Raw genomic sequence first — 27,892 nt, forward strand, 5'->3', positions numbered from 1 at the left:
TATTCGCAGATTTTGTCCTTCACACAGAAACAAAGATATTTCCTGTATGGTGAGCAAATTAAAATAGGTGTCTCTCTGAGGTCTATAGACATGAACCAGGTGTTCTTTTATAGTAAAGGAAGTATTGTGGCTACTGATACCATCCCAAATTTTGGGTTGGTATAGAACTTGTTGAGTTCCTTCAAATCCAGGCTGGGGTGTGTGTGTGTGTCTGTGTGTTCTCAATCCATCCTCCCTCTTGGGAATGGTAAAGTAATGAGAAAAACATTCCATACTAATGTTGCGGTGCATGCATTGGATGGCATCTTTCTGCAGGAGATTCTGGATTTCATGGAGCAATACTTTTGTTGGAGAGGTTTTTCTAATTCCCAGGAAGGGTGATGGAGCCAAATTCTATAGCATAGCCCATGCATACTAGAGTGAGAACCCAGTGATCTTTTATTCTTTGTCATGCATCTGGGTAAGGATATAACCTAAATCCTCTGCACTGATATGCATCAGGATCTTTTAGAATAGGCAGATTTGGTTTTTGGAGCAGGCTTTGAGGACTGGAAAGCAGATGTCTTACGAAAGAACTGGTAGTGATTTCAGCATTAGTCAGTCTAGCGGTATTGTTATATTAGCCTTTGGTTTGGTTCTGCAAAGCCCAAGTATGTTGCTTGGTTTGTCTTGAATTGTTGTAGGGCTGGTAGCCCATTGATTTAGCCATGGATTTCAACTTGTGTGCCCTTTTCAGGGTGCCATCTATATATTTGCAAAAGAGATTCTTCCCATCAAAATGGAGGCTCTCTATTATCATTTTGGCTTCCAATATCAATGTAGCAGAGTGTAGCCATGCATGGTGACAAATATATACCATCACTGCCATGATCCTGGAGCTGCAGTCCGCTTCATGTCTAAGCACATAAGAACAGCCTTTCTGAATCAGGCTCAAGGTCCATCAAGTCCAGAGAAGTTTTCCACAGTGGCCCACCAGATGCCTCTGGGAAGCCCATAACCAGGAAATTTATTTATTTTATTGTTAAATTTTTATACTGCCTTTCATGAAAATAATCACAAGTGGCTGTTTACAACAATATAAAACTATAAAACCTGCACAATAAAAATTATATTGGAATATAAAAATACAAATATAATTTTAAAAGTTTAAAAAAAACATGTATAATAGGACCATAAGTTACAAAGCAGTGGCAACAAAACAGTCTATGCTGGCCTTGGGCCGAAATAAACAAATAAACAGGAATATAAACAGGAAACAAAACAGTCATATAAAAGCCCAGGTAAAATGCCTTGCTTTCTTAAACTGTGATGGGACTGGGGTGGATGCCCACTGCAAGAATATTCCAAAGTCTGAGAAGGCCCTGTCCTGCATGCATGAAAGGGGAGCCTCTCTCACTGTCAGCACACTGATCAGGCACCCCCACCCCATGATCCATCGAACGGGCAGAAACCCTTGGGAGCAGGCAGCCCTTCATGGATTCAGGGCCCAAACCCTTAAGGGCTTTAAAGGTCAAAAACAGCACCTTGAATTGGACCCAGAAACAGATTGATAACTAATGTAGCTCTTTCAAAATGGATGTAATATGGTTCCAGCAGGCAGCTCTGGATAACATCCTAGCTGCCGTACTTTGCACTAGCTGCAGTTTCCGAATATTCTTTAAGCCCTACATAAAGCATATTACAGTAATCCAACTGTGTGGGCAACAGTAGCCAGATCTGCCTTCTCAAGAAAGGGATGTAGCTGCTGCACTAGCCAAAGCTATGCAAAGGCACCCCTGGCCACCGCGTCCACCTAAGCCTTCCAAAAGCAGAGCCAGGTCCAACAATACCACCAAGCCGTGCACCTGCTCTTTCAAGGGGAGTGCAACCCCATCCAGAACTGGTTGAATCTCCTCATCCCAATTGGCTCTTCTACTGACCAACAGTACCTCAATTTTTCCCAGATTCAATTTCAATTTGTTAGCCCACATCTAACCCAGCACTGCCTCCAGCCCTGATTCAGGACATCCACTGCCTCCCTAAGATCAGGTGACAAGGAGAGATAGAGCTGAGTGTCATCTTCATATTGCTGATAACTCAGTCCAAGTCCCTGGATGACCTCTCATAGCATTCATGTAGATGTTAAACAGCATGGGGGACAAAACCAAATCCTGAGGAACCCCACAGACCAACGGTCCCCTAGCACCACCTTCTGGACCCTTTCTCCAAGAAAGGACCGAAGCCACTCCAAAGCAGTGTGTCCAATTCCTATATTAGAGAGGCAGTCCAGAAGTATACCATGGTTGATGGTATTGAATGCCACTGACAATAGAACCAACAGGGACGCACTTCCCCCATCTAATGTCAGATGATGGCATGCCCTCTTTCCCACTGCTGCTACCCTGCAACTGGTATTCAGAAGCATTCTGCCTCTGAGCCTGGAAGCAGCCTGTGGTAATCAAGACTAGTAGCCATGGATAGACCTGTCTCCCATGAATTTTCCCAAGACTCTATTAAAGCCATCCAAGCTGGTGGCCATCATCACATCTTGTGGAAGAGAATTCCACTGATTAATTATCCGCAAAGTGAAAAAGTACTTTCTTTAGTCAGTCCTAAATTTCCTGGCAATCAGTTTCATGCGAATATAAACTACTGCTTTGCAATGTCAAATGGCTCTAAGAAAAATGTTTCCGTTGCTTCTCTTTGGTCTGAGTAACTGTTTTATGAAAGGTTCCAGCTTTTCTAGTAGGAAGTGTGTGCAGCAAGCCATGCAGCCTTGATAGTTAGCCATTCTTATTTAGAGATTTGTCATGGCATAGATTATTCTGCCAATGGAGTCTAACTTGCACATGTCTTGGTCTGCTGGTTCAGAGAGTAGCTTCTGACATGACTTCTGTTGAGCAAATTCCACTACAACTGAATTGGGCTTTGGTTGAATGGGAAGTCTGCATCCTTAGGCTGAATTTTGTAGAATTGTTCTAATTTCCTGGAAGTTGGATGGATGGAAAGAAGGTGGTTTCGCCTATGCTACATGACTACTTCTGTCATAGTGGGTAGGAGAGGAAACAAGCTCATGCTGGTGAGTATGTGATATTTAGTAAGGTCCTGCAGCTCTTTAGAGGATCCAGATTGCGGAGACCAGTGGTCCCTCTAATTTTTTTCATCTCTGTGCGGAATGAGTTTTGTTCTGGGCGGCAGTATCAAGGCAGTGTGTGTGCACCTGCATTCAGAATGGGGCCTTCCTGACTCAACCTGAGTGGGATCTAAATTGAACTGACTGGACATGCAAAAACTTGTGAGTGCGTGCATGTGCAAACGCTTTAGAGGGAACAGTGGCTGAGACCCGTTTCCTTTTCTGGATTTTGTAGGGACAGGGATGGGTTTTGTTAGCTTTATTTTCTGGTTGATAGTGGTTTTTGTTTGTTTCTTGCATGGATGTGGACCACTAACTCCCTAGTTAGGGTTTCTTTGAATCAGAAGGAGGGCTTGGTAACTGACATCTCAATGGCGAATGGAAGTGACGAGGGCTATATGGACAGTAAACATCGCCCTCCCAGTCATCAGATTCCAAGAGCCCTCATAGTCAATAGTATTCTCTCTGGGGCTCCACTAGTAAATATTCAATTTGTGGTTCATGTTACTTGGTTGTATAGTGATCCCTGCACTCTTCCCAATCAAAGATTGGCAAGCTTTGCGTCTGCCAAAGTGGGGCAAGTGCAGCTGTCTGTCTTGATCCCAAGGAGGGCTCTGCCTGTTCTAATCTCAGGGGCTATGGTCATCTTGATCTTGAAGGCTGCACCTGACTTGATTCCGAGAACTAAGCATGTCTCAGTTCCAAGAGCTATGCTGGGGGAGAATGGTTCAATGTCAGAGGCAAAGAGATCTGGTCCAGCTTTGAGGTCTGGTTCCATCTCCAGGTCTGAGTTCATGTGCAGCTCTATTTCAGAAGACAGGGTTCTTCTGATTGGAGAAGAACCAACACCAACACTGTCTGCTTCTTAAGCGGTTTACTCTCTTTTGGAAGAGACACAGCAGAAGATGCTTTTTCCAGCTGTATCTTCTTTTTCTTCTTGATTGGCTGATTGTCCCCATTAGTCTTGCATTTCTTTACCATATAAGCTTGAGGGCTGCCACATACAGATCCTGAGGTAAATGGAAGGAGTTGTTTGGGACCCAGTTGAAATGGAGTTGAAGTAGGGGAAATGACTCTGTCCAAGGAGGAGGTTCAATCCTTATCCTGCTGCCTTGACATCAACAGTTTACTCTGCCTAGGGAAACCCACCAGGTAGATCAGTGTGAAATCTGCCAGCATTTTATTAGGGAGGTGTGCAGAAACTGAGCCTCAAGGCTCCATTACTCTTTACTCTGGGAAAGGGCATTGTGCAACAATCTGACACTGAAGAATTCTCAATGACAGTAGATGCCAAAAGATGATTGGTTGGGGATGGAGTGGGGACAAGGCTCAGTACAAAAACAAACACAAAATTTAAAGAAAGACTGGAAGAATGAGAAGCTAGGAAGATACAGTAAAACAAAAATTAAAAGGAGGAATATAAAGGTTTGGGGTGTGCGTGTTTTTTTGTAAGCTATCTCACCAACAAAGTGAAGAAAGGTTCCTACAACATGCTCTATGCAGCAGTCAGGGGGGAAACTGAAGGGGAAAGCCAGGACACAGTGCAAGTTATGCTGGAAAGGGGGCAGGGTTACAGCCAAAAACTTTATGTAAAGCTCTGTAAGATTACAAGATGTGTTCTGCGAACACCCATCAGTGTGAATGATAACTGGACCAGATAGAAGCACACTCACTGTAAAATGCCTACTGATACTCACATGTACGCAATAATCCATTTGGATCTTTATACAAATATTGGTGACAGTTCACATTAGTTTATTTAGCCAGTGTTGACTATGCTGAGTATCCTTTTATCCATACTACAAGAAGCATCACTACGATTTAAAAAGGAATTGGAGTGAAGCAGTTAAGTACAATAAAAAATGGAAATAGGGGAAATCTTTATTTCCCCCCTCTAAAATACTTGACACCACCACTGAAGACTGAACAAAGAATACACTGTCGAAGAAGGAACCTGCACAGAATGTTACTGTTTGTTCACCATGAATGCAGAGGTATATTTACTAAAAGAAAGGCATTCCATTTCCCTCCTGAGATTTCTCCTTCATTCAGAAGAATTACAGTGCTGTGTTAATATCCCTTCAATTCAGGTTAAGTTCGCACTTCAGTTACAGACGCCCATTTGCAAGAACAACACTTGCGGGCTATAAAAATTAATCCTAGACTTAAACTTGGTATTACTTGGTTCTAATTCAAGAGCAGTTTTATGTGCATGTAATTTTGCTTTTGTAGGTCAAGTGAGGGCATTAATTACAGCACAACTGGAAAAATATCATGCAGAACACATTCTTCAGCACATAATTACTGTAACTCAAATATTATCTCCATGAAAAACTAATACAAGAATTTTACAGTATGGTGTGCAAAGCTCTTGCCAAATTTTCCACTGAGGTGGGCCTGCTGGAACTTTGAAGATAGCAAAAACAAGAGAAAAGATCTCAAGGATATGATAATGGATTACTTTTATTCACGGAACTGACTCAATGCATTTTGTACTTTTAAGCTCTTTTTCAAAAGTATTTTTGTAACACCTAAAAGTGTCTTCTTTTCAACTCCCCCTTTCTCAGAGGAGAGCTTTCCCTCTCTCAGAGGATTACCATACTTCTTAATTTACCTGTTTTATTTCTTTTCTTCTCCCATATACTCATATTTAAACATTCTTTCTCAAGCATTTTACCCCACCCCCACTCCTCAAAACCGACAAGTTAAGGGTAGTCCCCCCCCACACACCGCAAGCCAAAAGAATCTTCCTACAGGATAGATTTAACACTTCATAGATCTGCCTCATTTATATATTTCATTCTCTAAGATGTATCCATGGCTAATCCCATATGTGGCAGCTCTCACAAGAGTTCGTGAGCAGCTGCCAGATAGCCACAGGTATGGCAAGAAAATGGTGACGGCTGACCGGCCGGTGGGGGAAAGAAAGGCGGTGAATGGCCGCCGCAGCCAGGCAGAGAAAGTGGCTGGTGGCCAGGCGAGAAAACTACGGCAGTGGGTAGATGGTGGCACACTCCATCTCCGGCCTGCCTGCCGGCCAAAATGAAGGATAGCCTGGCCTGCCGGGTGGAAGAAGGCTGGCGGGCAGTGGAGAGGGCGGCACACACCTGCCGGCCCAAATGAAGGATGGCCCAGCCCACCGGGAAAAGTGGCAGCAAGGAGAAGCAGTGGCCAGGCTGGCTGGCCACCGGGGAGAGATGGGGCGGGGAAAGGGGACAGGGAGAACTAGGAGTGTGGATGCTTTGTGCCACGTAAATAGTTGCTAGATAAATAGACAAAACAGAAAAAAGCACTGGAGAAACGAGACATATTTTCAGCTCTTCAAAAGGTGAGAAGAAATAGCGCTTAAAATTTTCTATGGAAAGTGAGGAAATGAGGTTAAATGGGGGTACCATAGTATGCTTAGGGGTACTTTAAGGACTCCTGGGAGCCATTCTGCCTTTCCATGCTGCAGCCACATTATTTGTTCCCCGTCTGAGAATCACTGGCTTGAACACAACACATCCTCAGCGATATTTCTGCTGCAGAAGGAAAGGGAGAACGGACCTTTCTCCTCTCCTCCTGATCAGTCAGCTATGTGATGAAGCTAAGCTTACACATCCCTCAGTCTGACTGACAAGTTTAAGAAAATTAGCACTGAATACTCCCATTGAAATTAATAGGACAAGTAAGCTTGTCCCATTGATTTCAATAAGACTGCTTATGAGTAACAGCATTGATGTGAACCAGCTTTCTCCCTAACAGTAATACTTAAATTATGTTTTTATATATAAGCACACACACACACACACACACACTCAAAATGTTTCAGTTATGAGACAAGCTGTTCCAGTCATGGACTTACATCCAGGCAAAGTTTATTCATAAGCAGTCTTACTGAAATTAATGGCTGGTGGAGAGATAATGAGTGAGGGGGGCGGTGAGAGAGAAGGGAGAAACACCCAATTCTTCTCAGAGGCTAATAAACATCATGCCATCGGCCAGTGCCTCCCAAGCACTATGTCAGGTCTCAATTTCTCTATAAATAATGATTCCTTGATTTTCCTTCTTTGTAGGTTCCTTTCAATCCCTAAAACAGATATTTTAGTTGGCACCATTTGGCCTTCATGCTTAATCCTCATATGCAATGACCAGGGTTTCATTGCACAATGCCTCGTATGTGCTATATATTCTTTATATCTATCTTTCAGTTATCTGCCGGATTCCCCAATATAGAATCAAATGCAACCTAAGCATTGTATTTTATATATTGTACCTTTCTTTCCAATTAATGGTGCCCTCTAAAATATCCATATTAGGGATTGAAAGGAATCTACCAAGAAGGAAAATCAAAGAAGCAATATTTATAGAGAAACTGAGAACTGACATTAATGCTCGGGAGGCGCTGGCTGATGCCATGAAACTTATTAGCCTCTGAGAAGAATCCCGTGTTTCCTCTTTCTCTCCCCCCGGGCCGCATCCGCTCATACATACGTGTACACATACACACGTACATTAGCTGAAAGTTTGTGACAGAAGGGGTAAAAATAAAGTGTGCTGTCAAGTTGATTTTGACTCCTGGCGCCCACAGAGCCCTGTGGTTTTCTTTGGTAGAATACAGGAGGAGTTTATCATTTTCTCTTCCTGTGCAGTATGAGATGATGCCTTTCACAGCATCTTCCTATATCGCTGCTGCCTGATATAGTAAACTTGTTAAAAAGATTTGGAAACCCCTGATGTAAAGCAAAGTTCTAGCTAAGGAGGAGGTTCAACAAACAAATGGCAACAGCTCAGAGATCAGTCCACTTATACATTCATCAGAATCAGTTACTCAGGTTTTTTCTGCATCTGTTCCCCTTCAGACTTCCTGAGTTGTCTGAAGCTAACTAAAGGAACTGAAAGTATTCCAAAACATTTACTGTATTGGTGAGCCATTGATTAAGGGGTGGGTGGGGAGATCAACAAAATGCACATTGTATTGCTTTAGTTCTTTTATCAGCATATTGCCATATTTCAGAAATAAAGCTTTACACAGTAGTAAGTTATAGAATTCTGAATTTCAAGTACCTCAAGACAAATATACAATTTACAAACAAAACTGACCAGTCTGTTTTCAAACTTTTCAGCTGCAATAATCAGACTAAACAAACTAAAATGTAATACTATTTTCTTAAAAGAAAAGTTTACATAGGATCATTGTTTCTTGAAATACCCAACATTTTCCAAGAGAAGAATATAATGCAGATATATACTCCTGCCTTTGTATATATATATATACTCCTGCCTTTGTATATTCTAAAAACACAGGGCTTTAAAAACAGAAAGGTGTGTGTGTGTCTAAAAAATACTAACTCTCTGTGGCAGGTTCTCACAGTATGATAATTAATGATCAAGGAATTTCAGCTATGAACATAGAAGAAAATTGTAAATCCCCAACACACACAGAGAAAGGGGAGAAATTACCAGTCAGATGAGTCGTCTTGTTTTTCAGATGTAAGAGACGTTAATATTTTTGTTCTTCTGCATCCAGATCTTGTTCACTCAGTCCTTTCTTAATGTTTAGCTTTGCTAAAGGTCTAAGTTTAAGTGAAGAACAAGAACCTGTAATAGAGAGAAAGGGAGAGGGGGTGATAAGAACATGAAAGAATTTCAGCTGCTGGCTGCAGCTACTGTTCTAGGAGCATTTGAGCTATTTTCAGCACTCAGCGGTTTGCCTGCAGTCAGAGAAACCAGAAAAGTACATAGGCAGGAAAACTCACAACTTTGTCGGCTGTTCAAATTCTACATCCAAACTTGCAATGTAGCTGACTATAAGGAAGGCCAGCTTTCAGAATAAAGAAGTACATTGCCTATTTGCACAAGTAGTATGCCTGGGAAATACTGTATATATGGTACTTCTTTATCTATTATACCAGTTTCTCTGAGCCAGAAGTCTCCACCGCCATGCTTTATTTTCCATCTAAGTGTTTTGAATCTTGCTGGCGACAGTGCCTAGTGACAAACTTAGCTTCCCAAGAGAGAAGCCAGAAGTTTATTTCTAGTTTGCAACTAAATTTTTGGAATCAGTAACCCTGCTATTTTTGAATGTTAGTGGCCTGCGGTTGTTGTCACTGAAGCACTTATCTGACAAGATAAATGAGGATCCAATCACTATAGCAATGGGTATTCTGCTCACTCCTTTATAGAAGAAGCAATAAGGGACCTATTATAATTGGGGTATCAGTATTTTTAATTCTTACTCATCAGATACATTAAAGTAAATTGTGGTTAGCATTTTCATATAGGCAAGAAGAGAGAGTAACCAGACCAGAGTTCAGTGGTAGAACATCTGCTTTGCATGCAGAAGGTCTCAGGTTCAATCCCTGATTTCTCCACGTAGGATTGAGAAAGACTCCTACCTGGAAACTTGGAGAAGCCACTGCCAGTCAACGTAGACAATACTGAACTAGACGGACCAATATAGGCATGTGCACAAATCACTGCAGCACCTCTAATTAAAGGTGCCAAAACGATTAGAGTTGTCATAGCCGAAATGTTTTGGTGGGGGGGGGCGGAGTGGTAACTTTAAGGAGCAGTTATGCAGGTCTTTACCTCTGCTGCCCTGCTGCCTTTCCAGTTGTGGCACTGTATTGGCAAAAAGAACACATGCTGCTGCTTCCTTGTTCCCAGCAGTCAGCACAGAAACCATTTACGTGCTGACGCTGTGCGCAGGTTGCCGGGAACAAGCAAGCAGCAACAAACGTTCTTTTCAGCAACACAGCGCTGCGACCGGAACGGCAGCGGAGGAGCAGATAAGGAAATGCGAACCTGTTCCTTAAAGCTACAGCTTGCCCCTGCCTGCATGAAACATTTCATGCACATGCCTAGACCCATGGTCTGACAAACTATAAGGTAACTTCCTATGTCCCTATATAGTTCTTTTGAGTGTATATATATTATCAGATAGCATCCACCCAAGAGTCCTCAAACAACTCAAATTTGAAATTGCCAACCTCCTTCCAAAGCTATATAACTTATCTCTACAATCAGGCTCTGTACCAGAGGACAGGAAAGTAGCCTTTTTGTTTTTTAAAGGGATCCAGGGGGGATCCGGGAAATTACGAGAAAGTTAGCTTAACATCTGTGCCAGGTAACTTGATGGAAAACATTCTCAATGATAAAATTATTAAGTATATAGAAGAACATGCCCTGCTGAAGGAGAACCAGCAAGACTTCTGCAAATGTAAATCTTGCCAACATTTTGGAGGTGTTTTTTTAAAATAGTATCAACAGGTATGTGGATAAAGGTGATCCAGCTGACATGGTATACTTGGACTTTCAGAAAGCTTTTGACAAAGTTCCACATCAAAGACACTTGAGAAAACTTAGTCAGGGGGCAGGTTCATGTATGGATTGGTAACTTCTTGAAGGACAGGAAACAGAAGTTTGGTATAAAAGGACAGTTCTTTAAATGGAGGAAAGAAAGAAGTGGGGTCTCCAAAGGATCTATATGGGGACCAATGCTTTTGAAATTTATTCATAAATGATTTAGAGGTTGGGGTAAGCAACAAGGTGGACAAATTTGCAGATGACACCAAACTATTTAGGGTAATGAAATCCACAACAGATTGCAAGGATCTCTCCAAACAGGGGGAGTGGGCAACAAAATGGCAGATGCGGTTCAATGTTAGCAAGCATAAAGTGATGCATATTGGGGCAAAAAAACCTCAACTTCACATATACGCTGGAGTCTGAGCTGTTGGTGACTGACCAGGAGAAAGATCTTGGGGTTGTAGTGGACAGCTCATTGAAAGTGTTGACACAATGTGCGGTAGCTGTGAAAAAGGCCAATTCCATGCTTGGAATAATTAGGGACTGAAAATAAAAGGGACTGAAAATAAAACTGCTAATATCATAATACATTATCCAAATCTATGGGGCAGCCAAATTTTGAGTACTGTGTACAGTTTTGGTAACCATACCTCAAAAAGAACATTACAGAACTTGATAAGGTGCAGAAGAGGGCAACCAATATGATCAGGGGCCTAGAGCACCTTCCTTACAAGGTAAGCATATCCTCTAACCGGCTCACAGATTTATTTTTTTAATCCACTCAGTTAATTTTAGATCACGCTCAGGTTGAATCAGGAAGGTCCCACTCCGAATGCATGTGTGCACACACTGCCTTGATCTTGTCTCCCAGAACAAAATTCATTCCTCACACAGAAGAAAAAAATTAGAGAGAACACTGGAGATAAAACTACAACACCTGGGGCATTTTCATTTTAAGAAAATATGACTGAGGGCAATATGATCAAGATCTATAAAATTATGCATGGTGTCAAGAGAGTAGATAGAGAGAAATTTTTCTCCCTCACACATAATACTAGAACCAGGGGTCATCCCATGAAAATGACTGCCAACAAATTTAGTACTGACAAAGGGAAGTACTTTTTGACATAACACATAACCGATGGAGTTCTCTGCCACAAGATGCGATGACAACCACCAGTGTGGATGGCCTTAAGGAGGGCTTAGATAAATTCATGGAAGACAGGTCTATCAATGGCTCCTAGTCTTAGTCTATAGGCCACCTCCAGTCCAAGAGGCAAGATGCCTATAAATACCAGTTGCAGGGGAGCAGCATCAGGAGAGAGAGGGTGTGCCCTCAGTTCTTGCCTGTCGACTTCCCAGAGGCATCTTGTGGGCTACTGTGTGAAATAGGAAGCTAAACTAGATAGCCTTGGACCTGATTCAGCAGGGCTGTTTTTATCATGTTGTAATCATTCCAACAACCGTGTGAGATAGTCAGTACAATTATCCCCATTATGCACATAGGAAGTGGGATTGGGGTTTGAGAGAGAATGGCTTTCCTAAGGCTATCTATTGAGTTCACAGCAAAGACAAGAATCAAAACTACAGATCTCCTAATTCCTGAAGATACAAATTCAGACATCACTATTAACTGGAGACACTGGGGAAAAGTTGTAGCTGTCTTTTAATTTTCTTTAAACTCTTCAATTATGGGGAAAAGAAAGAAAAAACCCACTTTCCATGCAGTTCCATATAAACTGCTTTCCTAAATGTGCTGGCAGAAGAAATCCAGAATCATCAAGAAATCAGCCTCATTCCCACCAATTTATTGGTAGTGCCCTTCACAGGACTTTTATTTCCACTCAGAAAATTAGTGTTCAAGAGTTAACTTTTTGTACCAAGCTCTAAAGTACAAACAAGGTTGTACTATATATTAAACACTTTATTATCTTTTTAAATCTTGTGCAGTCTTCCATTCAGATGGCTAGGTCAATCAAATGTTTTATGGTCTCCATTATGGGACAACTTTGTCTTATATCGGTGTTAGGTGTGCAAGGACAGCACTAAAAAAATGTTCTAATAATGTCAGTAACACAAAGTCCAACAAAAGAGAACCTCTCTGTCAAGTCTTTTATTATTATTATGAAGAAACCAAGACACTACAGATTATCTAAGACTCTCACAATATCCATTCAGGTATTAAAAGCCTTTGCTATTTGGGAATAAATATTCTCAAAAAAATGTTATTTCCCCTACTGAATGTACTTGGCATTAAAAATAAATACTGCACTACAAATGAATCAAACCTATACAACCTGCAAATGCACAGGCAAGTATTAAAAGGTCCACTGCTATAGCTTGTATTGTACAGTGCAAGGACTCAACCTCATATGAGCCCAGCAGCCACCATCACTGGTCTGAAAAGACAGATTTCCCTTTCCCATTATTCAGCACTGGAAAGGGGACTACTGATGACTCAACAAAAGAGCATCCAAGTGGCCAGAATAAATGCTAGGACCAAGGAAACCTGAAACAAAATAGTCCAAAATTTCCTCAGCATTCATATTGGTACATGAGATTTGAGTCAACCAAAGCAAGTTATAAAATTATCTTCCTAATCCTATTGCTCTGAAAAAAATTGTCCCACAACATTAGTCCTAGGGGTGTGCACAGAACCATCTGGCCCGGTTCGGTTTGTGGCCTCGCAGACGGCATTTGAGAATGCGCGGCAGCTGCCAAAATGGTAGCCACTTGCTTTTACAGAGGCCCGAAAGGGCCAAAAAAGCTTCGCTTACCCAGCCGCGGCGGTGATGAGGAAGGCTTGCGGGGGGAGAGGGAACCCCCACGGCTACAGCAAGCCCCAACAGGTACTTGCTTTTACGTTTAAATTTTTTTATTGAAAAAAAAAAAGCTTGCAGACCTGCCGGACCGGGCAGTCCGACGGAAGCGGGGGGGGGGGGGGTTGGTTCGATCACAAACCCACGAACCCCCAGACTGATTGGTTAGACTGCGGACTGGTTCCGCACATCCCTAATTAATCCACCTTTCTTTATTATTAACTTTAATTTCAGTCAACAGGACACTGCATTAGGATACTCAATCCTACATACCATCATTGGTGCCTCTTCCTCTCTAATATGCTGTGGTAATTAGCAGTGGTTCAGGCTCCTAGGTATACCACTGCAGCATCAAAGATGAATTTGGTTCATCCAGTAATCTGCACTTCTGTTTTATTGCAAGTAGTTCTGCTTGCACAGAACTAAGATGAAGGAAGTTTTATAGAAAAGAGATGCCTTGTCACTTTTGTTCACTTACAACTGTTTAAAAACAACAACCAAACTAGCCTACAACCAGTAGATTTTTTTAACGTTTTATATTTGTACATAGGGCTATAGAGCAGTTGTACTACAATTACCAGCATCCCCAGCCACAATAAATTATATAATGTGAATTTATTCACAATAAGTAGTCTACTATTTAATGTACTGTTACATTTTGGAAGAATGAGTTCACGCTGCTGAAATCATTTATAAATTTGAATATCTGGACTATTCTCTTGAATTAAACAAAAAAAAAGGTAGCTGATTAAAGACCTATAATATAGCCTTCATGCATAGGGCCTTACTGTTCTCCATCATCTAATATATTCAAATTATTTATTTTATTTATCTATTTATCATATTTATATTTATACCTAAAATGTGCCTCTCTAGGCAGTTTACACAATTTAATACACACACACAAATAAAAATGCTGGATGAGTGGGGAAAAACCCTGACAAGTAATGTATCAACATAGTTTGAGGAACCATCTGGAGAGTAAAATATTTTAACTGGCTGATTAACAGAGGCAACATTTCTTGGCAACAGAGAGGTCAAACCACCAAGGCAACAAACTACACTCTAATACCACCTATATCTACTTTCCAACCCAGGGAATATCCACAGCACATTAATCATGTTGAAGAGCAATGTCAGAAGCTGCACATTTTGAAATGGTTCAACATGAAAATACAGGCTCATTTCAAGCAATCTATATCACAAACGAGTCATGGCAAGCCTTCAGCTTGTAAATTCCCCACTCTCTTCTCCCTTCCTCCTTTGTATTTGATGGGAAAAGATTGAAAACATTCATTTTTTGTTTTGAGCAAACTATGGTTTCTCATTATGTCTGAACTCAGGAAACTGTGGTTTATTCTAACCATTTGGTTTTAGTTCATCTGAACTAGTCAGTTTGAATAAGCTACAATTTCCAGAAGCAACAGGAAACTGTTTTTTATTCAAAATGGGAAGTAGAAACTTCCACTATCTTTCTAGCACTCACTCCTTTAATGAGTGTAAGGACTCGAAGCCACAAGTCCTCTTTGGTCCTGTGTTGGCAGAAGAGTTTCAAAATCAACCTTCCTGAAAGGTGCCAAAAAGGCAGCTACAAATCCACTTGCCAGTTATCAGTGGCAAGTGACCCTAGCCTCTGACAAGTAAAAGATATACTCACTAGAAGTCTCATTTCCACCGCCATTTTTGAGAAGGTAAGAAATAGCAGGAATCCTCTCTGAGCAGTAAGAGAGGGCTCCCACGGTTTCATGCCATCTCCATCTCCCAGCGCAAATGACAGAAGACCAACGTCTTCCTAAACCCTCTGCCTGCGTGTCAGAAAAAGATGAGATTGGTGGCAACCACAAATAATGGTTGGCTAGTAAGCTAAGACTAAATCTATGTATTCCTGGTGCCAAATACTTGTGAGAGACCAAGATTAGATTATGACAGCCTTAGATTAAGAACAATAGATTAGGCAATTGTGTCTTTTCTGGATGGTGCTTGCTACCACAAGACCAGCCCTCCTCCCTCACTTACCAGAAGCACAAAATCCATGTTGGGAACTATGTGTTATAAATCTGTCTTACTTGTCACTTTTATAGCATTTAGTAAACTTGTTAAGCAGAACTACTTTGCTATGTGTTAATCATTTATACCAACTATCCAGTATAATTCACCAGTGTTGCTTGGTTACCAAAAATATGCTTTTTCATATTGTAAATATTATTAAAAAATTATGCAGCCAGTCTGTCTCTTTCCAGGCAATGTACAACCAGTTCTAAAAGCCCATTAACCAAAAATCAAAAGTTTCCTGCACACATTAAATGGGACAGATTACAGAGAAGGCTAGGCTAGCTAGAATCCTTCTCCTTGACATGCAGTCTTCTATGTATAGCAATTTATTTTATTTTATGGACAAGCATTCAAATCATGTGAGCCCACAACTGTAGTCTAAAGAGGTACAGTTCAGCAACAGGTCAACCACCTCATCTGCCATTTGTGAGAACTAGACCTCAGAGTCAAAGTGGTATTGTTTTGTCATCTCTGCTGGAAATCTTTGTTTCTTTTGAAAATGTGTCAAAAAGTCCAGTTCTCTCACATACTGCTGTGGCAACACAAACCCATGTGAATCTCTGATCAAGGCTGTGCATAAGGTGAACACAGGAAGTAGACCATCTAACCACAAGTAACTATGTTCAAGTCATGGTTCTAAATAACTTGAACATAGTTACTAAATGACTTGAACTACGTTCAAGTCACGGCACAGAACACCTGCAAGTAAACTTGAATGATAAAAATCTGAAGGCAGCTTAGGTTTACAATGCCATGCGTCATTTCGTTCATGATGGAACCTTGTTCTGGCTTAGGGGGGCAATTCAAGAAGATGGATCGCAGTAAGAGATGAGTAGCTACTGCTACTTGTGACCCTGAAAGGACAAAGCAAAGAAGAAAATGTAGATATGGATGACAAGTATTATATATGAGCCATTCAGAACTACAAAGTGCTCTGTGTTGTGCAATATGTGCTGCCAATGGAAAGAAATCACCTAAGTTGTCACATTCCATAGAGGTAGCCATGCAAACACATCTAAGCTGTGAAATTTAAAAAATCAGTTGTTCAAAAAAAAGAAAAGAAAAGAAAGGACAACCCTGTTGTCCCTATTTACCTAGTACCTGTTCCTGATCAATAATCACTATCACTATTTTGCATTTGAGGGATTGCTTTTAAAAAATGTTTCTGGGTCCACTAGCTTCAAAATCTTTAGAGGCCCCAAATATTAGTTAAAAGTTTGGGTTTTTTAAAGAACAAAACAGTTATGGTCAGTTATTGATACCCCTGCTTCAGAAAACAAAGCAAATCTAACTGCTGTGGAATACAGTGTACAGCAAGCAAGCAAATGATTTCAGCAGCAGGTACACAACACAAGAGAGGGAGCGCTCGGACATGATCCATGGTGCAATAAGATGGGTCTTGGTATCCCTGTTTTTATCTGCAGTATGATAAAGCGTATGTAAACCTGAAGGACATTCCTCCCACTTAGAAGAATGCTGAAACCTAAAAGGGGCATGCAGCATAATTCTATGCACCTTACTCAGAAGCAGGTCTCAATAACTTCAATGAGTCTTGTAAGTAAAGTGTGCCATCAAGTCGATTTTGACTCCTGATGCCCACAGAGTCATGTGGTTTTCTTTGGGAGAATACAGGAGGGATTTACCATTGCATCCTCCCTTGCAGTATGAGATGATGCCTTTCAGCATCTTCCTATATCGCTGCTGCCCAATATAGGTATCCGTGGGGATTTGAAACGGCAACCTTCTTCTTGTTAGTCAAGTATTTCCCCGCTGCACCACTTAAGGTGGATTCAGTGAGTCTTAGTCCCAAATAAATGTGGATAAGATTGCAGCTTTGATAATCCAGTTTGCTTAAACTTGTAAACTGGAAGAAAGATATCTTAAATATAAACTGCCCAGGGTTTTAAAAATACTGCATTAATAATTGTCATTATTATTATTTATTAAAAAGGATGAAGCAACTTGTGGTGTATAACTGCTATTAAACAGCATGATTTTGTTTACTGATGGTTAAAATATTTTTTTCGGATATTATTTCAGTTCCATTTTTTTCTAATGAGTTTTGGATGCTTTTAATGGTCCTACTGAGCTAGGATGCAGATCTGTTTTGAGAAGATCTCTCTGGAAACTACAAAACATTTCAACCCTCATCAAGCATGATATATTGCATTTGACAATGCCACCGATTTATTCTGAGTCATCTCCATGACCAGATATTCTTTTTAGAGAAGAAATTAGGCAACTGAAAAATTGGTATTTCAGAGCACACACAAACAACTTGATTATAGTGCTTCCCACTTGTACATTTTACAGAGAGAAATTTAAATGAATACTGAATTGACAAGAAGACAAAGCATAGTAAGTCAACACATGAACTTATCCACTCTGTTGCAAGACTTGAACTGATAAGAGAAAGATGTATTGTTATTGAAAGATGTTTTGTTATTCTGCTGCTGACTCAATAGCACCAACCAAACCACTGCAAGACAGACTTTTATTGAAATACAATTGAATTTTAGCCTGTTGAAAAACGGGCGCTAGTAATGCCTTCGGCCCCCGCCGCCGAACCTCCCTCCCAGCTGCCCGATCCCACCATTTCTACAGGAAAGAGGAGCTCGCTAGCAGAGCTTCTCTCTCTGCAAAGGCTCTTCTCAAACTGGCGCTTTGAGTGGAAAGGGCGTCCTTTCCGCTCAAAGCGCCAGTTTGAGAAGAGCCTTTGCAGAGAGAGAAGCTCTGCTAGCGAGCTCCTCTTTCCTGTAGAAATGGTGGGATCGGGTAGCTGGGAGGGCGGTTCGGCGGCGGCGTCCGCGGCGGCATTTTTTAGGGCCAATTTGGCCCTTAGTAATATTGGGGGGGGACGGGAATGGTGGGATCGGGCTAGGGCCCCAAGGTTTCCCCCCTGCCCGGCTTTACCGGCGGCGCCAGGCCTCGGCGGTGGCTCCGCCACCACCTCGGCCGGCTTCCCCGCTGCCTCTTCCCCCGGCGCCTCTCTCCTTTGTTTGTGGTGGCCGCTTCCGGCCCTGCCACCGCCTCACCCGCACTCCCGCCGCCAGTTGCCCTGCCGCAGCCACCGCCACCTCTGGCTGTGGCCCCGCTGCCGCCTCACCCGCACTCTCCTACCGGCGTGGGCGGCAGCCACTTCTCCTTCTCCCAGCCCCAACATGGCTGCCGGGTCCTGCCGTTCTTGCCTCCCTTGCTCTGTTCTGGGCATGCGCTGCGCGCATGCCCAGAACAGGCCAGGCACGAACGCATGCTTGGTGTCCGTCCACGGACGGACACCAAGCATTTTATTAGAGAGGATTGTCAGCAAACTTTCTTTAGCTAGGAATCCAAAAGGTACACTCTTGCTTCAAAATTCTAAAGCTTTAACTTGTAATTTAACTTGTTTCATTGCTGTCCTCATATCTGCATGGTTCCATAGTCCCCCACCCCCTTGATTTTTCTGTCAGCTAAAGAGAACTAAGGCTGTTATGCCTCTTGTACAAAGCTAGGTAGAACTATGGCTAACATCGCATTTTCCATGTGACTAAAGAAGAAACATCAGTGGCACTGGCCAATCTCTCACACATGGCACTATAAAGTGTTGATTCTTACATACTTGCTGACTACAACACAGTCTCCACTAGTCTAGCAAAACTTCTAGAGAAAAATTTTCAGTTTATTTGAAACTGTCTTCATTTGTGCACAGTTTGACTTTTTAAAGGAAATCTTACTTCCTACAGCATGACTGACTTTGCTATTTAACCACAATGGCATCCTTATAGACATTATTTGTGCCTTTTTCAACCTGAAAATTTCTGTTTGAGTGTATAATTATTATTATCATTATTAATAACAATAATTAATTATTATTATTCTAAGCAACCCTTGTGCAACTTAGACACAACTGTGTAAAGTTTTCCAGTAAAGAAAGAGTCAAGGCAACCATGGCTCCTCCTCAACTGTGACATTGTCCATGTCTTAATATTCTACCTCCTTCACGAGGACACTATGCTCCTGCAGCAATTAGAGCATTTGAAGCAAAGATGATTGTACAGTTTTCTAATGGATCTCAAGCCTCTATATCTAAGGAATTTTGGAGGCCATACAGACAGCTTGGTGTCTTGGTTCCCTGGTGTGTTTCTAATACTGCTCTGACACTGGAGGCAGGTCTGATAAAGGGGGCGACCTGGGCTTGGATACAATGCTTTAGGTTTTGGCTCAGAATGCTCCATTTTCCATCAGAGTTGACCTCCTTTGGGTACCCCAGATTCCAAATGGGAGAAAAACCTTATTGATAACTTTGGAACTATGGGTTATCGAATTATTGATTTCAATGGGATATGAAAATACTAAAATATTACTGATGGGGGCAGGGAGCCTGGTCTTAAAATACTCAGGCTTGAGATGAACGATGGCTAGACTGAAACCAACTAATTCTTTAAACAACTTAGTGACTTTGAAGTAGCGAAGAGCATTTAGCATGGCACAATTTTATGTACTCCCTTCAACTCTGTTGGAGGGTCTTTACAAAAAGCTTCAGTTTTCCAAATGAGTGTGTTCATGTATTAGGCAGGAGATAAAGAAAACAGTTCATGTATTTCTCCTTTTATCATGATATCTGTCAGAAGCTAGGTTTTACCTGTTTTAAAGATCTATCCAAGCAAGGCGCTTGAGTTTTAGATTTCATTTTTATTCTCAGATCAGGATGTAAACATTTCAAATATTGTTGCCAGGTTTTGCTCTGCAGCTTATATACATATATAGCTACTCTGCAGCTTATATAAAGTAAAGGCAAAGTTGTACCATTGAGTCGGTTTTGAATCCTGGCGATCACAGAACCATGTGGTTTTCTTTGGTAGAATACAGAAGGGGTCAATGCCATCTCCTGCGGGGTGTGTGTGTGTGTGTGTGCACACACACACACACACATTATGTAATATACATAGATTAATTGATACAGATATTTAAAAGGATAGTACCTAAAATAAATTCATTTATGTATACTAGATTATTGTGTGCATGCTATTGGGGAATTTGTTTCTATTGTATAGTTATACAAAATCATACTGTTTGTACTGTAAGCTCTGATATTTTGATGCCTGTTATGCCTGCTTATTGCATCAACTGCAATAAATGATATTGATTGATACTTTCAGGTGACACACCTGAAGACCCACACACTACTGGTGACAAAATGGGGATAGAAAGCAGCACTGCAGAGGAAGTGGAAGAGCTGCAGCTGCCTTGATTTCTGCTTTAGCAGGAGATTTAGAGGGCTATGTCTGACATGTGGGCTTCAAGACAGCAACCCTACCTACAAACTTACTGGAATAAAACTTTTAGGAACAATATCCATTGGTTTCATTTCATTCATACATACACATACCACATTTTTTAAAGTCTTTTTTTTTTTTTTGCAATTGAATATGACTTTCCTGGAATTTCTGGACAATTTTGCACTCACATTACATTCAGTTTGTTAAATTAGTGGTTATTGTTTCCAAGTGGTTCTTTGCTGTTTACATTTTATATTGGATCCTTGAATTTTATATCAGATCCTTGAACTGGCAGTGGCCAATTCAAAATATATCTCCTACATATCAAGTATTTTACACATGCTTTTTATTTTCTTAGTAAATCCATAGTCAAGAGGAAACTTTACAGAAAAATACACTTTGTGCTTGCATTGTAAGGGAGGATTTCTAGAACGCACTCATTTGATTTACTTATTCCTTTCAGTGTTCTTTTATGAACACTGCCACCATTTAAAGTCTCTGTATGGATATACAGGATTCAAAGGATCAAAGTGTATAATGGTCTTCTGCTGAGGTAATGCAGCGTGGGGGTAGGGTAGGGGGTTTCTCTTCTGGACCCTGAGAATGCGTTTTAACCCTTTCTTGCCCAAGTAACCCTTTAGAAAGGGTTTAACCCTTTCTTGCCCAATGAAGGAGGCTCAGTTGTTGTGCACGTGGAACAGGGCCTTCTCTGTTGCTGCCCCCAGACTCTGGAATGCTCTCCCAGTGGTTATTTGTTCCCCATTCTCCATCACAGCTTTTAGAAAGCATGCTAAATCCTGGCTTTTTACCCAGGCTTTTATATGACTGTCTCTGCTGCTGCTATTTGCACTTTGTATCGTTTTTATGCTTGTGTTTTAAATTTTTGAATTAGATTTCTTTTATATTTTTAGCTTAATATTTTAATTGTGTCATTTTTACAATCTTGTTTTTAAATTCTGCTGTAAACCACCTTGGGATTATTTTAATGAAAGGCGGTATATAAATTTAACAATAAATAGATAAATAAAAGGTAACATTCTAAATCCAAACCACAATATAGCACTAAAGATTCTTTAAACATACATCAAATCTCATCTCATCACAATGCAAAATAAATGTGAATCCAAGACGCTATTTTATCCTTGGTCTATAACCCAGTTATAACATTATGCTGTTGTAGTGAGAAAGAGCCAATGTAGTATAAGCTTATAAGCTTTGCGGAATGCAGTTCAAATTTCACTGCTGGTTCAAATCCTCGCTGGTATGTTTCCCAGACTATGGTAAACACCTATATAGGGCAGCAGTGATATAGGAAGATACTGAAAGGCATCATCTCATACTGCGTGAGACGAGGCAATGGTAAAACCCTTTTGTATTCTACCAAAGACAACCACAGAGCTCTGTGGTTGCTAGGAGTCGAAACCGACTCGACAGCACACTTTACGAACTCATCAGGTGGTCTTAGGCAATCCATGGTTTTCTCAACCTCACCCACTGCCTATCCACAATACAGAGGATGGTAATACTAACGGGGCAATTAAGAGAGAATGTTATAGAGAAAATGTATATCTTAACACTGGAAATGTGCTATACAAATGCCAAGTATTATTATAAAATATTCGTGAAGACAGACCTTTCTTTCTTTCCTGAATGTTTTCTTCTGTAGCACTGTTATATAACTATTAAGAAAACTATACAGGCTGATCAAGGCCAACAACCTGGCTGGCTTTAAGGAGGGTTTGGATAACTTCCTGGAGGAGAGGTCTATCAACGGCTACTAGTCGGAGGGCTATAGGCCACCTCCAGTCTCAAAGGCAGGATGCCTCTGAGTATCAGTTGCAGGGGCGTAACAGCAGGAGAGAGGGCATGCCCTCAACTCCTGCCTATGGCTTCCAGCAGCATCTGGTGGGCCACTGTGTGAAACAGGATGCTGGACTAGATGGGCCTTGGGCCTTATCCAGCAGGGCTGTTCTTATGTATGTAACTATTTCACAGGTATGTAACTATTTCACAGGGTGTACAGAACTGAAGCCTATTGTTTAATAAGACATCTGGAAGCTCTGCCAAACCACTGTTCCTGAAATTTTACAAGATTATTTCTTTTTAAATTTACTTTTATCAGAGCTATGTTAAAAAAATAATTAATGGCAGGCAGATACCCATAGGTCTGGTCTGAAGGTACATGAGGCAGCACCATTGCTGAGCTATGTAGATCTACATCTTGTCAGGACTTGGAAAGGGGCCTGCCTGAGAACCCCAGGTACCACACGCTGAGTTCCAGCACAAATGGAAGGAAAGAAACAACATGTAGGAATGAAATAGAATGTAACGTAAATCAGCTCTGTCACACAATAAAAAGGAACAGAAAAACTGTGCATCTCCTCACAAATTTGGAAACAACATATGTTGTGAGTTACACCTGGTTTCACACTCTATATATGCTCAGAGGAAAAGAGGCAAAATCACATCATACACAAACTGAATTGGTTCTTGGAGATGGTGACCATGTAGGATCTGGGCACACAAGCAGAGATAGAGGAAGACACACTCAGAAAGTTCAATGGGCTTTATTATAGAAAGTTGGATTTCACAGACAGAGTCAGCCCTTGATTCTTTGCCCCGCGGCAAGAATCACTGAGCAGTATCTTGTCTGCAGGTTTCAGGCCTCTGCTTAGCTACGCAGCCAGACAGCAGGCATTGGGGACACGCACATGAGCAAAGATCTGCTGGTTGGGCAAAGGTTGCTGACTTGCCATGTCCAGAGACCCCTTCTTATAGTTGTTCAATCATTTGATCTCCATAGAATCTATTCAAAATATCATCATCCTTCCTGGATCACAAAAGGTGTCAATTGCTGTTCCCTCCCGATCCTGTCTTCTAAGTATTGCTATTGGTTCAGGATATTAGGTCAGTCCAGAGTAAACAGGATCTGGTTCCCATCTCCTGTTTGGGCAGAGTATTGTTCTATTGACATTCCCAAAGCACATCTGCATCTCTTGAACTTGCAAATGGGCAATCTTCTTTTGTCTCCAGATTTTCTGGCACCTGGTCCCTCAAGAGTGTGAAAAGGTGTTAGGAAGGAAAAATCAAAGCTATAGGTGTGAGAGGTAGTATAATCATTATAGGCAGTTAAATCATTATCCTTTGTGTGCATCTACCTAGGGTGGAATTCTACAGACAGTAATAGGGTATAAACAATGCTTCTAATTCTACAGAGCAGATATTTCCTCAGAGAAAGATGGAATTATCCTCTGGAATTCAAGACAATTCACTGAACAGCAGAACAATCGCCTATGATTGGTGTAAGTTCCACAGTGATAACATTTGGATATGTGTGAGACAGGAAACCAAGCATGGCCATTTTATCTCTCATTTCACAAACATTGGGAAACAATGATGGATTGCCCCTACCTTCACAAAGCAATTACCAGTTGTCTCAGAGGCAATTCGTGAGAGCTGGGTGTCATGTACTGGTCAGTTCATCTGAGTTCAGGTATTAATTGATTCCTTAATAAAATGGAATCAGAAACAGGCCTGGACATAATTCTGGATTGGTAACTCTGGTTTTAATGTTGGAGTCAGGGTGTCCGCAACACTTCACTGGATGGCAGAGAGCCAATTATAATTATCAGAAATAAATAGGGTAGCTGGATCAAACGTCATATTAAAGGTTAGACCTCCAGGGTTCTGTCTTTATTGCAATGTAGTATCACATTCACGTATGTCTAAGAAATGAAATCCAGGGCATGACCATACAAATAGAAATGGGCTTAATTTTTAATGATTCCTATTAAGTCCTATGGACAAAGTAAAAAACTGTAATTGGAAAGACTTTGTGGGTAGACACAAACTTGATGCTCTTAGAAAGTATAATCACCAGGGGCAGGTTCAGTTGCTCTTTAATGGTGCCTTCTTGAAGTATTCAGAGTACTTCAAAGTATTCAAAGTACTTCTTTCATATACATGAATGGCTATCACCAAATCTTAAGGTGAAAAGCAAAGCATTGCATTTAGAGAAATGTCACAGTGGGGATAAAACTAACCAGATGATTCAACTACCTGTGAAAGAGACCTTACAGAGATGACAAGTGTACATTGTGATAGACATTCATGTCATACGGCAGCATACTTAATATATGGAAAGCACTACTGCAGCTGAAAATGGAAATTTCCTTCCTCTGTTGCTTGGGAGAATCCAGAAGCATTTGGCTGACCATGACTGGAAACCAGGGTTGAGAAAAATAGATGATTTAAAATAATTTTTCTTTGTATGTAAATCACGATTTAAATCATTGAGTCTTTCTGTGAAATGATTTAAATTGATTTGATTTAAATCAAATCAACCCTGCTGGAAACCGAATACTGGATCAGGTGTATATTGGCCTCTTCTAGCATTACACTGCTCATGGTCACATGAACACAATTGTGTTATATATTTGAGATATTCTGCTGCGGGTAAAATTACTCAATTTCCCACAAGTAGCCCAACAATTCTGCAAGGTAAATTCTGGATTAATCATGAATTTCTAGTAGATGGGAGTCAGTCCACCCTTTTGCACAAGTAGGAGATTTAATATATAACATAGTGCAAGATTTACAAGTATCAGAGATAATGAATCAAAAAGGCAGCTTCAAAGCATCCTGAAGAGAATGAACTAAAAAACTGAAGGTTTGAAATTAGGTTCCAGAGAGAACCAATACTCATCTAACTAGAAAAAACCACACATGGCTAGTCTGCTAGAAATTGAACTGATGACCTGGAAAATGAGCTTAAGTAAAATCAGATTGGAAGAGATCAGCCTACAGGGATTCCTTAAAGTATGGAGGCAGGAAAAGATGTCACATCTATTCTAATTAGTGGATTAGGAAACAGCAGCTAATTAACAATATATACCAATCTATACGAAGGTATTATGTCATGGAAGACAAATGGAACAAACTGACGTTATGAGAACGATTGTGAAGTTTCAAATACTGAATTATGTTTTATTTTTTTAAAACATGAAAGGTTGCAGCAAACATAAAACAAGGATGCCCATACCTTGAGAATCTTATAAGGTAGCAAAGGAATCAGCTCAAACGAGACATAATGGAAAGAGAACATCAGAAGAGGCCAATTGAATAGTAAAGTGGCACAACCTGTTCAAAGACATTATGACAGATAGTGTAAGGACTGACAATGACATTAGAAAATCCCAAAACTCAACTCCAAATTGGGGGTGGGGGGTTGCAAATGGTAAAACTATTATCCCCAACTTCCAAAACAAATATAAATAGTAATAAAGGAGAATTCACGATGCTTTCTTCAGCATGTTGCAAGATGACATTTGCAGTGGGGGCGGGAACCCACCAACACAGGTGTGCATACATGCAAACTCAACACTGGTTCTGTCATCAGTCCTGCCGCTTTCAATTTGCTCCCTTCACATTCCAGAGGCACTCAAAAGTTAAGCAACCCACAACTGAGGGCTTGAAACAGGAGTCTACATTAAGGATGTGTGAACTGGTTCGGGGGCTCAATAGTTTGGGATCGAACTGAACCTCCCCTGGTTCCGTCGGACTGAAACCGAACCCCCCTGACAGTTCGTGATTTTTAAAAAATTTACCTCTACCCCTTTGGGGGGCTTCCTAAAGGCCACCAGGGGGTGAGTCAGTGAAGGTTCCCCCTCCCCCCACTGGCCTTGGTAATTAGCACCGCAGACCGGTTTACTGTAGTTTCTGAGCCGTTCGGGCCTCTGTAAGTAGCTGCAGTGGCCATTTTACCTGCTGCATGGCCCAGGGCCTTGCAGAGGCCATTTGTGCATGTGCGGTGGACATTTTTAATTTTTTTAAAACAAAAATAGCCACTGTACAAGCACAAATGGCTTCTGCAAGGCCCTGGGCAATGCCAGGCCTCGCAGAGGCCATTTGCACATGCACAGTGGCAGGCAAAATGGCCGCTGCGCCTCCTTACAGAGGCCTGAACAAACCAGAAACTACAGTAAACTGGGACATGGCGGTGATTACCGAGGCCAGCAGGGGGAGGGAGAAAGCTTGCGGGACCCACCCACCCCGCGACATTTAGGAAGCCCCCCAAAGGGGCTAGAGGTAAATATTTTTTTAACAAACAAACAAACTAAAAACAAATATTTGTGAACCCACCCCAATCAGAACTGTGCGGGGGGGAGGTAAAGGGGGACCAGACTAAACTGGTCCAGTCAGGATCGAGTGCAGTTTGCACTCGAACCAAACTGGGCCAGCTGGTTCCATGCACATCCCTAGTCTACATGACTTCCTTTGGAATTCTGTGATTTCCCCACTGTCATGGACGGCCCACCATCTTGTTAAGGTTGGACTCACAATCACTTCCCACCTTCGCAGGGACGTATTAGGAAGGTCCACCCGAAAAGGTTATTGGATCCCATAGGATTTCAAAAAGCCTTAGAGGGATTTAGTGTTAGCTCTGCCGGTGATCCTGTTGATACCCTGGTAGAGAATTGGAACAGCAAACCCACCAGGGCAGTAGACATGATTGCTCCTAAGCGTCCTCTCTGAACCGCTCCAAAATTGGTCCCTTGGTATATGGAAGAACTATGGGGGCTGAAGCGGCAAGGGAGACAACTGGAGCACAAGTGGAGGAAGACTCGACTTGATTCCAACAGATTGCAACATAAAGCTCATTTGAAGACATATGCTCAAGCAATACTTGCGGCAAAGAAGCGATTCTTTTCTGCCCGTATTGCATCTGCAAGTTCACGTCCAGCGGAGTTGTTCATGGTTGTGAGAGGGCTAGTATGTGCCCCTCCTCCCAAGTATCAGAATCTGGAACCATTGATTACCCACTGTGATGTGTTTAATGAAATCTTTGTGGGGGAAATCTCTAGAATTCGGGACTACATAGACTCCATTTCCACAATTACTTCAGTGTCTGATGTGGAAGTGTCCAGCAAATCCTCTTGTGCGATTAGGTTGGATCAGTTCCAGTTTGTGACTCCTGAAGATGTGGAGAAGCTGATACTGTGTGGCCTACCACCTGTTCTCTTGACCCTTGCCCGGCATGGCTTATACTATCTGGCAGGGGGGTTGTTGTAGAAGGCCTGGTACAGATTATAAATGCATCTCTGAGGGAAGGTAGGATGCCTCCTTGTCTTAAGGAGAAAATTATTGCACTGCTTCTGCACAAGCCTACCTTGGATCCCTCAACGCTGAGCAACTACAGGCCTGTCCCCAACGTTCTGTGGCTGGGCAAGGTGATTGAGAGGGTGGTGGCCTCCCAGCTCCAGACATTCTTGGAGAAAACTGATTATCTTGACCTATTTCAAACTGACTTTTGGGCAGGCTATGAGGTGGAGACTGTGGTCAGCCTGATAGATGATCTCCAA

At 41.5% G+C, this 27,892-nt stretch overlaps 1 protein-coding gene across 46 annotated transcripts in view; it reads right to left on the minus strand.

The window, feature by feature from the left end:
• The window catches only part of SORBS2 (sorbin and SH3 domain containing 2), a 395,454-nt gene that overhangs the window by 232,446 nt on the left and 135,116 nt on the right, over positions 1 to 27,892 (minus strand). For all 46 annotated transcript variants that reach the window (XM_053254397.1, XM_053254425.1, XM_053254418.1 and 43 more), the window contains one exon: positions 8,555 to 8,692. The gene's annotated coding sequence lies outside the window, so the exon portion shown is untranslated. The remainder of the gene's footprint in view (positions 1 to 8,554; positions 8,693 to 27,892) is intronic.

Source organism: Hemicordylus capensis, chromosome 5, assembly GCF_027244095.1.
Source record: "Hemicordylus capensis ecotype Gifberg chromosome 5, rHemCap1.1.pri, whole genome shotgun sequence".
Taxonomy (NCBI): domain Eukaryota; kingdom Metazoa; phylum Chordata; class Lepidosauria; order Squamata; family Cordylidae; genus Hemicordylus; species Hemicordylus capensis.